Here is an 11,032-nt window from a genome sequence, read left to right on the forward strand (position 1 = left end):
AAAGACGACACTGTCCGGTAACAAACAGATTAATTCCTTTTGCTTTAAGCACGCTAGGTTTCTCCCTTATTTTGAAGGTATTAAGTCTTTGCCAGGGAGCAATACAACATTGGTTGTTCTCCAGAACCTGATCAAAATGGTAAACTTTCATCTCTGTGCATCAGAAGGAAATTTAACTTGAGTCAAGCACAATCCAACCTTCACCCAACACCTCAATTCTGGCAAGAGTCTTTCATCCATGTACTTTAAATATAAACTGTAATATCCCTACTGCTATTCCAACTGAGGTTAGCTAATTAAGTACAAACAACAGTTAAGATGACCACGAAAGACTTGTTTTAACTCAATATTAACTGGCTAAGGCATCGGGAAAGGAAACAAATCATATGCACATTTTCCCCAGTGATACAGGGTGTAAATGCAGGAGTCTAAATCATAGAGGCAAACTCGATTTCACATGCCACTATCTGTATTTGGTGAGATTATTACAAATATAGTAACAACATCAAATGTATCAGATTCCCTTGGTTATTAACAAGACAGATAAATCTAAACATACTGCCAAGAAATGCTATCCCAAAACTACTTCAGGAGGGCAGTTCCATTGATTGCAAAATAAAATGTTTGTCCTGAAATGGAGGGGTTCGTTTCAAGATAGAACTGTTTGTCGAAAATTAACTGCTGATCTAAAAATATTGAATAAAAACAGAAAATGATGGAACACTCAGCAGGCTAGGCAATATCTGAACAAAAAGAAAATGAGTTAGTGTTTCATATCAATGACTATTTATTTAAACTGGGAAAAATTAGCAATAATCAATTTTTTTAAATATGGAGAGAAACAGATTAGATGATGCACAATTGTATGACAAAAAGGTGGAAGTAATTGGAAGGGTAAGAAAGGGATAATATGCAAACCTTGCCTGGCGTCAACTGTAGATAGAAGCTAGACACAAAATGCTGGCGTAACTCAGTTGGACAGGCAGCATCTATGGATAGAAGGAATGGGTGACGTTTTTGGTCGAGACCCTTATTCAGACTGATAGAAGCAATGGTTCTCAGCATATGAAGACAAACGTCAGGAGACACCAAATGTAGAAAGATATTTAATTGCAATTAGAGATTTACTCGAACAATAACGCATCTCGTCTCAGACCACTCTGCCAAAAGGTCAATGGTGTGAGGGAAATAAAACTCTCATCTTCAATCCTTTAATAATGTTAATACACACAAACCATCCTGACCCCTTAAATAATTCATTTTTATTTGAACTTTTACAACTGCTATCACCTGTAACAAACAGCATTATTCACATAATGGTATAAACAGAAGGAGGACCGAGGAAGGAAAGGACAAAACCAAAACTCAGTTTAGAAAAACCACCAATGCAAAAAGGAATTACAAAACCCACTAAACAGCACATGTTAATGACTTGGAACTTGCTGTCTAAAATACTGATGGCAGCACAGAATGTCACATCAAAGCGAAAATAGGATAGGCACTGTAATGTAATAAACATGCCACCACTACAATAGGCCAGTAAAGTTAGTCTGAAAGGATTGACATGCAAGGAGGCAGCATAAACTCAATAGACCAAACAGTCTTCTCGTGTGCCATAATTCAGCATGTCTCCAATGCCTCTTTCCAATTTCTCTTGATGCACCACAGAAAGCATAATTTTCAGATGCATTGTAGCCTGGTATGGTACCTGCTCTGCCCCAAACCGCAGACTTGTGAATAATTCCCAGTTGATCGTGCAAACCAGCCTCCCCTCCTCAGCTGACTCCATCAACACTTCACGCTGCCTCAGGAAAGCAGCCAACACAAGGACTAGTCCCATCTCAGTCATTCATTCTTCTTCCCTCACCCATCAGGCAGATGATATAAAAGCTTGAAAGCACGTACCACCAGATTCAAGAACAGCTTCTTCCCACTGTAAAAAGACTCTTGAATGAACCTCTCTTAAGCCAAGGATGAATACCCGATTGTCCAATCGACCTTGCATTTTGTCTGTAGATGTCACACTACATTTTGCACTGTATTTATTTTTTCTTTTACCCCAGTTGATGTATGCATGGTACGATTTGGCCAAATAGCATACAAACAAAATGTTTTCACTGAATTTTGTTACACGTTACAATATACCAAAAAAAATCAAAATATCAAAAAACTCTTCCACTCTACTTGTAGGTACTTAACCATCTTCCTTAATGTGATGATCTTCATTATGTTACAAATATCACCCATAAATCTGTGAGCGAATCAACAAAATATAATATTCATTTTCATCTATTGAAAAAGTAATTGACCCCAAATGTTAACTGCTTCTTACTTCACAGATATTGTCTTGACTGAGCATTTCCAGTATTTGTTTTTATTTCTTGCAAACTCTTATCATTAAAAGTAGTACTTTGATAAATATTAGAAATCTTTGCTTCACATTTTTGAAAAAACAGGTATTGATGTGAAAGCTAACCACTTACATTTTGGTTGTGAATTATAACAAAGGGTTATTTACAAACACTGGGTAGTAATTAATTGCACACAATTTCCTCCCAAATTATCACTGTGTAGGTGTTTCCCATGTATATCAAAATCTTTAATTGAACTGATCACATCACTGCAGAACAATAAACCCCCAAATTATACCCGAACAAGAACACTGCAAGAACAAAGTACCAGAAATAATCGAATAATTTAATCAATCGCATACTTCACACAACTGCAAACCTTTCAAGTTTTAGCAAATATTGATGCACACCTGATTACGTGTTTTGAAAAAAATAAATTATTCCATGCTTAATTTGAGCACATGAACCAAAGACTTTTGTTAATTACATGGCGCATGGTTCAGGACCATGAGCACAGGAATGCAAACACACGTTCCCAACACAATCACTGTGCTACACACAACACAGTGCGTGCAGATTATTTGAGTCTTGCCTTTTTGCCGCAGTCGCGCCGTTGTACTTACCGCTCCAGTGTGGCTGGGATCCCGACCCCCCCCCTCTCTCTCCTCAGGCGAGCCCCGGGTTGTGTGCTCCCATTCACGGTCCCACTCCGGGGCCCAGCCGAATGTTTTCAGACTCAATCCGCACCACTCCGATCTTGGCCGGAAATTTCCCTCCTTCCCCTCCTTCCTTGCTCTCTCTCTCTTTCCCTCCCTCCCCCTTTTCAACCTCCTTCGGAATAAATAAAACCGGTCATAAGAACACGCACAACTCTCTCTCTGCGTTAGAGTTCACGATGCCACCAGCTCCACTCAAGCACCACGGCACGAAGGAAAACCGCCACTTTAATCTGAGGGGAATGATTTCGAAACATTAGGAAGGGGAAAAAAAACGTTTCCAAACGGCCTTTGACTTTCGGCGGGCGCGGATGAGAGGGCGCCTCCCATTGGCCGGCGCGCCGTCACGTGGCGGCGCGGCCGCGGACGCCAGCAACGGGGCTCCCGGTTGGTGGCGTCGTCTACCGGAAGTGTTTTTCTTTTTTGAGGGCCAACATTGAAACCAATTCAGATATTAGATATTGGTGAAGCTCCCAGTGCCTGTGCACTCATTTATCTCACATGCCAGCGCAGCCAACTACTTATGCTCCGCACTTTGAACCCCCCCCGCAATGGCAGTGAATCACGTGAAGGAAGTGCCGAGCCCTGCTCTGTTGATGCGATGCCTCTCTCCCCTGCTTGCTCGGATCAGGTTTCCTTTTTGTTCTCCCACAGCGTTTTCCAACTTTTGCAAAGGGCTTTGCACCAAATACTTTGCAATTTTTTTCCAACTCTTTTGATGTGAAAGTTCGTGTCCATCTGATTAGATGCACATTTTCTGCTAGGTATGCATTAAAATGTTCCCTGTGCTGTGGCAGTAACTTAGAATGCATTTGACTCCTTTTGGTAGATTTTTATGCTGTCGCTTTGCTATTTTTCCGAACTCTTGATTTGGTTACATTGAAAGTTCGTATCCATCGGATTAGATGATTATTTTCTGTTAGGTATGCATCGAAATGCTCCCTGTGGCAGTAACGTAACAGCATTTATTTGACTCCTTTTGGTAGATTTCATGCTCTTTTTTTAAACTGCTCGAAAAATTGCAGAACATGTTAATTATAATTCCACTGTAAGGAAATAGTTTTAACAACTGCGGTTTTGCTTTTAGACAAATAATAATAAGATGAATGCTTCCGTCGGGAAGTGAAAAGACAGAATAAAAAGTGTTATAGACGAAAAATAACGTAATAAATAGAAACAGCTCATTGGGAATTAATTAAAAATCAACTCCAACAGTCCCGTCGTTAATTTTCATCAATCAACCAGGAGCATCACCAACGTTGAAGACTTTTCAGTGACGATCTCTTGCTCACAATTATATTTTTAAAGGAAATTAGTATTAATTTCTAGAAAGGGACAATGAAGTAGAGAAATATTGCTTCAATTTAAAATGTTCTACCTTTTTGCGATATGCACACGTGGCAATGGCAGATTATGGTTGTATGTATTACTTTCCCTAATTAGCTTGAAAGCTATCAGAGTCATTCATGACTCACTGGAGTCAGATCAGCCAATAAAGGAAAGTTTTCCTTTAATGATATTAGTGAAACGTTTCAAAGGTCTTTTATTGTCACTTTTACCAATTAAGTGACATGCGAATCACCATACAACCATACTAAAAAAGCAACAAAGCACCCAACTACATAAAAGTTAACATAAACATCCACCTCAGTGGATTCCCCACATTCCTCACTGTGATGGAAGGCAATAAAATCTAATTTTCTTCCCTCGTTTTTCTCCCTGGTCAGGGCATGTCGAACCATCCATCAGGGCGATCGAAGCTCCGGTGGTTGAAGCTCCCGCGTCGGGGTGGTCGAAGCTTCTGCAGCTTGGAGATCCCGAAGTCGGTCTCTAACCAGAGTCCGCAAACTCCACGATGTCATAGTCCACAGGCACCCGCGATAGTTCCAAGATCGATCCCTGGCAAAGAGATCATGAGTTCCATGATGTTAAAGTGCTGCAGTGGAGCTCTCAAAGTCAGTCTCCAGCAAAGGCCGCCAACTCCTCGATGTTAGGCCGCAGTGCGGACGGAGATATGATACCGAAAAAAAATCGCATCTCCGTCGAGGTAAGAGATTAGAAAAAGTTTCCCCCAATCCCCTCCCCCACATAAAAGCAAGCTAAAGAACATTAAAAACATACATTTAACACATATTAAAAAACAACGAAGAAGGGACAGACAGACTGTTGGCGAGGCAGCCATTACTGGCGCAACCCGGTTTGTGTTGCTAATGACAATAAAATAGCTCAATTGATGAATATTTCTGGTGATAACTCTTTAAAATCATTGAATTCAATTTGGCGACACTATATAATGATAACTCTATAACGTTATAGATGTTAATATATAATAAATACTGCAATCTCCTAAGCAATATTTGTAACTGAAGTTGCCTGCTCTTTCACTCGTGAGAGGAATGATGTAAAGAGCAAGGCAAAACTAACAGTGAAAACAGTTTATCCCCCCGATGCAATGCATTTCTTTTGGAAAGATGAATAATGCTACAGAAAATAAAGTACAAAGATGCTGAAACATCTCTCTATATTTCCTAAGCTCAAAGAGCAGAAATAGGCCATTCGGCATATCAAGAATACTCCGCCATTCAATCATGGTTGATCAATCTTTCATTCTCAACCCCATTCTCCTGCCTTTGCCTCATAACTCCTGACACCCATACTAATCGTTCTTAGTACCTGAACTGATATACAGCACTTTGGTCAACGTGGGTTGTTTTTAAATGTGCTATACAAATAAAATTGACTTGACTTGACTAATCAAGAATCTGTCAATCTCTGCCTTAAAATATCAATTAACGACCTCCACAGATGAATTCCACAGATTCACCACCCTCTGACCAAAGAAATTCCTCCTTGTCTCCTTTCTATAGGTAAGCCCTTTTATTCTGAGGATATGGCTTCTGGTCCTAGATTCTCCCACTAGTGTAAATATCTGTTCCACATTCACTCTTCTTGTCACTTTTCTTCATTAAAAGTAATAATCAGGTTACTTGTACTTGAGGTGTTAAATCTAATTTGCATGCAAAATGTTCTTGCTTTAGAGATGAATCTTGGAAATAATCATTTTTGGTTTCAGTGCCCTTTCACATTCAATATCACCTGACTGACATCTGACACTTAACGAAAAGAGGGTAGGCCCAAAGTAGAAAAAGTATGTTATGGTGATTCTGTGACAAAACATTTAACTTGGCAACATTTAACTCAATTTAAAACATTTATGCGGAGAATATCCAGTTTATTAATGACTCCAAACAGGAGAAATTAACAGGAGAAACTCCAAACAGGAGAAATGCAGAGATCTAAAAAGCAACGGAAAATAAAATCCCTGGAGACTGAATACCTCTTCCAATTACCATACTTGTATATAAAACACCAAACAAATTAGTGATCAAACAATGCATCCAGTTGAGCCGTAAACTGGAATTCAGTGTTGTTTACAGGTAAATTATGTGAAGATGATTCATGGTGTCATTTTTTTTAACATTCATTTGACTTGTAACAACAACATGCTTGTAATCTTGTTCTATATGTGGCTTGTGAATTAAAGTTATATAAGTATGCCTCTTTAATAAACAGGACAAAAATATTATTAAGCAAGAAACAAATTACTGGAGGAGTACAACAGGTCTAGCAGTATCTGTGGAGCAAAGGGGTTGTCGACATTTTGTAAAGACCCTGCATCAGGACTGGGAATGCAGATGAAAGATAGGCACTATAAAGGGGTGAGTCAGGGGCTAGTAGATGAGAGGTGAAACCAGGTGGGGTAGAGAGCAAGAGGCAGATTGAGCCAGGTGGCGAGGGGACGGAGGAGCTTTAAGGGTGACTCTTTTGTCTCATTTATTAATTGAGTTTTGAGATGCAGCAAATGGTAATTTTGCCCTCTGCTGTTCCAATTTTAGACTTCTCAGTGATGAGTTCCCTGCTGCAGCAATTTCTCTTTTCATTTCAGATATTAAGAACTGCAGTGTATTGCTTTTGTAACATGGCTTTTACACACCATGTAATTGCCACAATGTAAAGCAACAGTAACTGATCAGTAATCAATGCACAAAGTATTTTTTTTCATCTGTTGATTTACACGGGAGGATGCATCTCTGTACCAATGATCAAGCATCCTATTAACAACAAAAGTATCATTCTTTACCATTGCTGAAGTCTCGATGTGTTCAGTTCCTCTTTATACACACATCCATGCACCTGCCAAGAATATGCAAGTCTACATGAACAGAAAACACTTGTAGTCGATGAATGTGCAATGGTATGTAATGCCAACAGCACTCTTCCGGATTTGTGTGTCAATTAACTTTGGGTTTTACTCGCTTATCCTTGTTAATTTTGGATTCAGCAGGAAGTTTCAGCAAAGATAATGAGCAATGATGGTGAACAGGAGATTCTCAGTCTCAGTGCATGATATGTCATTTTTATGTTCTGATAATCTCTCTTTGAGTAGTTGTTTGGACTGCTGCAAAGGTTTTACACCTTAAGAGATTTAATCAATAGCCTAAGAAAATTAGCTACTGAATTAACTCAGTTTAACATATGATGGATTAAACTCCAAATTTCCAAAAGCTTTTAAATTTTGAATTATCCTCGCCTCTCCCCCGACCACTGGCAGGCTGGGGCCGTCAACTCATCTGGATTTCAGGCCTAGTTCCAGACCTAGAGAGTGAAGAAGGGTCTCCACCCAAAATGTCACCTGTCCATGTTCTCCAAAGATGCTGTCTGACCTGAGTTGCTTCAGCACTTTTTGTCCTTTTGTGTGTTAACGAGCATGTACACTTCATTGTTTCTACTACTAGTGCAATCAGTCTGAAGAAGGTTCTCGACCGGAAACGTCACCCATTCTTTCTCTCCAGAGATACTGCCTGTCCCACTAAGTTACTCCAGCATTTTGTGTCTATCACAAATATATATTACGAAGAGTTGCATTTTGGGAAGACAAACCAAGGCAGGCACAATAAACGATAAGGCCCTGGAGAGTGTTGTAGAACAGAGAGATTGAGGGGTGCATGTACATAGGTCTATGAAAGTGGTGACACGGGTGAACAGAATAATGAAGAAGGCCTTCATCACTCAGGGTATTGAATACAGGAGTTGGGATGTCATATAACAGCTGAAATAGGCTATGGTAAGGACACATTTGGAGTACTATGTATAGTTCTGATCGCTTTGCCAACGGAAGGATGCAATTAAGTCCATCACACAAACCAGCCTTCTCCCCCACTCCACCCCCTCCATCTACACCACGCTGCCTTATCGAAGATCATTTACACCCCAGTCGTTTACTTTTCCCCCCTCCCATAGGGTAGAAGATACAAAAGCTTGAAAGCATCTACCAGCCCTCTCATAAGCCAAGGGTGTACTCCTGATCTCCCCACTACCTCATTGTGGCCTTGCATTTTGTAAAAATCTGTACTTTCTCTGCAGCTATAATACTATAATAGTATACTCTGTACTCTGATATTTTTCTCTTTGCACTACCTTTTGCACTTATTAGAGCTTGATTGTATTTATATATAGCATGATTTGATTGGATAACACGTAAACAATTGTATCTCATTACATGTGACAATTACATGGATGAGCCAAAACATTATGACCACTTGCCTAATATGCTGTTGGTCCTCCATGTGCCACCAAAACAGCGCCGACCCACCGAAGTGTACTGTGGCATCTGGCACCAAAACATTAGAAGCAGATCCTTCAAGTCCTGTAAGTTGCGAGGTGGAGCCGCCGTGGATTGGACTTGTCTATCCAGCATATCCCACAGATGCTCAATCAGATTGACATCTGGAGAATTTGGAGGCCAGGGCAACAGCGTGAACACTTCATGATGTTCCTCAAACCATTCCCGAACAATATGTGCAGAATGGCAGGGCGCATTCTCCTGCTGAAAGAGGCCACTGCCATCAGGGAATACCATTGCCTTGAAGGGGTGTACTTGGTCTGCAACGATGTTTAGGTAGATGACACATGTCAAATTGACGTCCACATGAATGGCCGGACCCAAGGTTTCCCAGCAGAACATTGCCCATAGCATCACACTCCCTCCACCGGCTTTTCGTCTTCCCACAGTGCTTCCTTGTGCCATCACTTGCCCTTGCGCATCGATGAGCCTTAGGCACCCAATACCCTGTTGCCAGTTTGTGATTTGTCCCTCCTCGGACCACTGTCAGTAGGTACTCACCACTGCTGACCGGGAGAACCCCACAAGCCTTGCCATTTCAGAGATGCTCTGACCCAGTCGTCTGGCCATAACAATTTGGCCCTTGTCAAAGTCGCTCAGGTCTTTTCTCCTGCATCCAACACATCAACTTCAAAAACTGACTGTTCATCTGCTGCCTAATATATCCCACCCCTTGACAGGTGCCATTGTAACAAGATAATCAATGCTATTCACTTCACCTGTCAGTGGTCATAATGTTTTGGCTCACTGGTGTATATATCAATACCAATAAACTGGAAAAGGTACAAAAAAGATTTATAAGGATTTTCCCGGGTCTAGAAAGTTTCAGTAATAAGGAGATTATTTGCTTAATAGTCCAAGACTTTTTTCCATGGAGGTTTCTAAAATTAAGAGGGCCATAAATAACATGAATAGCCTCAGTCATTTCCCAAGGGTAGGGGAGTGTAAAACTAGATGGAAAATAGACACAAAGTGCTGGAGCAACTCAGCGGGTCAGGCAGAACCTGGAAAAGTGAGATAAAAGGATCTGCAAGTGTGTTTGTTTGGGAGAAATGCTACTTACCTTTTGAGGTACGGATGTTGAACATCCTTCTGTGCCTCAAATGAGTTCAAGTAGTAGATGAGCGGCACCCATTGTTTCAGCTATCTCCTTTCGTGGGCATGTATACATTTTGTGGGTCTTAGCCTCCTTGATATTCAAAAAACATCTGGTTAAATGGTGCTTTTATCCAACCATATCCATGATTGCATTCAGAGGTTAATTAGAGAAAGTTCCTTTAGATTTCCTATATAATTTGTCAAACCAGCTTCCCAGGAAGATGTTGTCCTTTAATTAAATAATGCTATTGCTCCCTTAAACAAGGCAAGGTTTATATTTTTCTGCTTTCCCTTGGTTTCTGCTTCTGAAGGGGGAGGTGCAAAATTAGGTAAAATAGATTAAATTTCTAATTTTTCAAATGAAAAAAAGCTCTCCTCCTCCATTTAAGTTTTTTTAAACTTTGGTGCTGACATACATTCTGTTCTTCAGCACTTAAAGCAGTTTATTTCTCAATAATGAAACAATTCATGTACTGAAGCTTACAGTACATTTGCTTTTGGTGATGAACATAGTTATACCGAGTCTAGTATATCTATGAAACTGAAGTAAAGTTTCAGCTGAACAGCAAATTGATTTTGGCAATCGCAAATTACAAAGCAGACATTCCTGTAATGCGTATAACCCTTGGTTTCCCTCTCTCGCCGTCCCTCCCCCACTCTCGTTCTCTGACTAGTTGCACTGTCCATCTGATTAACTTTGCTGATATTTTACTGATTGTATGCCTCATTGTCACCTTCAGCTGACAATGAACCATTCTACATTTCCTTCATCAATGTCTGCTTTGATCTGTCATTTTCACACCTTACCCTTCCATATCTCTAAACTCCCTCTCTCCTGACTCTCAGTCTGAAGAACATCACCCATTCATTCTCTCCAGAGATGCTGCATGTCCCACTGAGTGTTTGATGGCACTGGCCCTGTACTGGCTGGAGTTTAGAAGGATGAAGGGCGAACCTCATTAATAGTGAAAGGCTTGGATAGAGTGGATGTGGACAGGATGTTTTCACTTACAGGATAGTCTAGGACTAGTCACAGCCTAAGAATTAAAGGACGTTCCTTTAGGAATGTGATGGGGAGGATTTTTTTTTTGTCTAAGGTTGTTGAATCTGTGGAATCTTTTGCCACAGAAGACCGTGGAGGCCAAGTCAATGGATATATTTAAAGCAGAGATAGATAGATTCTT

General features: G+C 40.4%; 1 protein-coding gene across 1 annotated transcript in view; it reads right to left on the reverse strand.

Annotated features, from left to right (window-relative positions):
* The window catches only part of ankrd11 (ankyrin repeat domain 11), a 132,801-nt gene extending 129,440 nt beyond the window's left edge, over window positions 1-3,361 (reverse strand). The window contains exon 1 of the mRNA XM_078400844.1: window positions 2,975-3,361. The gene's annotated coding sequence lies outside the window, so the exon portion shown is untranslated. The remainder of the gene's footprint in view (window positions 1-2,974) is intronic.
* Between the last annotated feature and the right edge of the window lie 7,671 nt (window positions 3,362-11,032).

This window comes from Rhinoraja longicauda, chromosome 6 (genome assembly GCF_053455715.1).
Source record: "Rhinoraja longicauda isolate Sanriku21f chromosome 6, sRhiLon1.1, whole genome shotgun sequence".
Classification (NCBI taxonomy): Eukaryota; Metazoa; Chordata; class Chondrichthyes; order Rajiformes; family Arhynchobatidae; genus Rhinoraja; species Rhinoraja longicauda.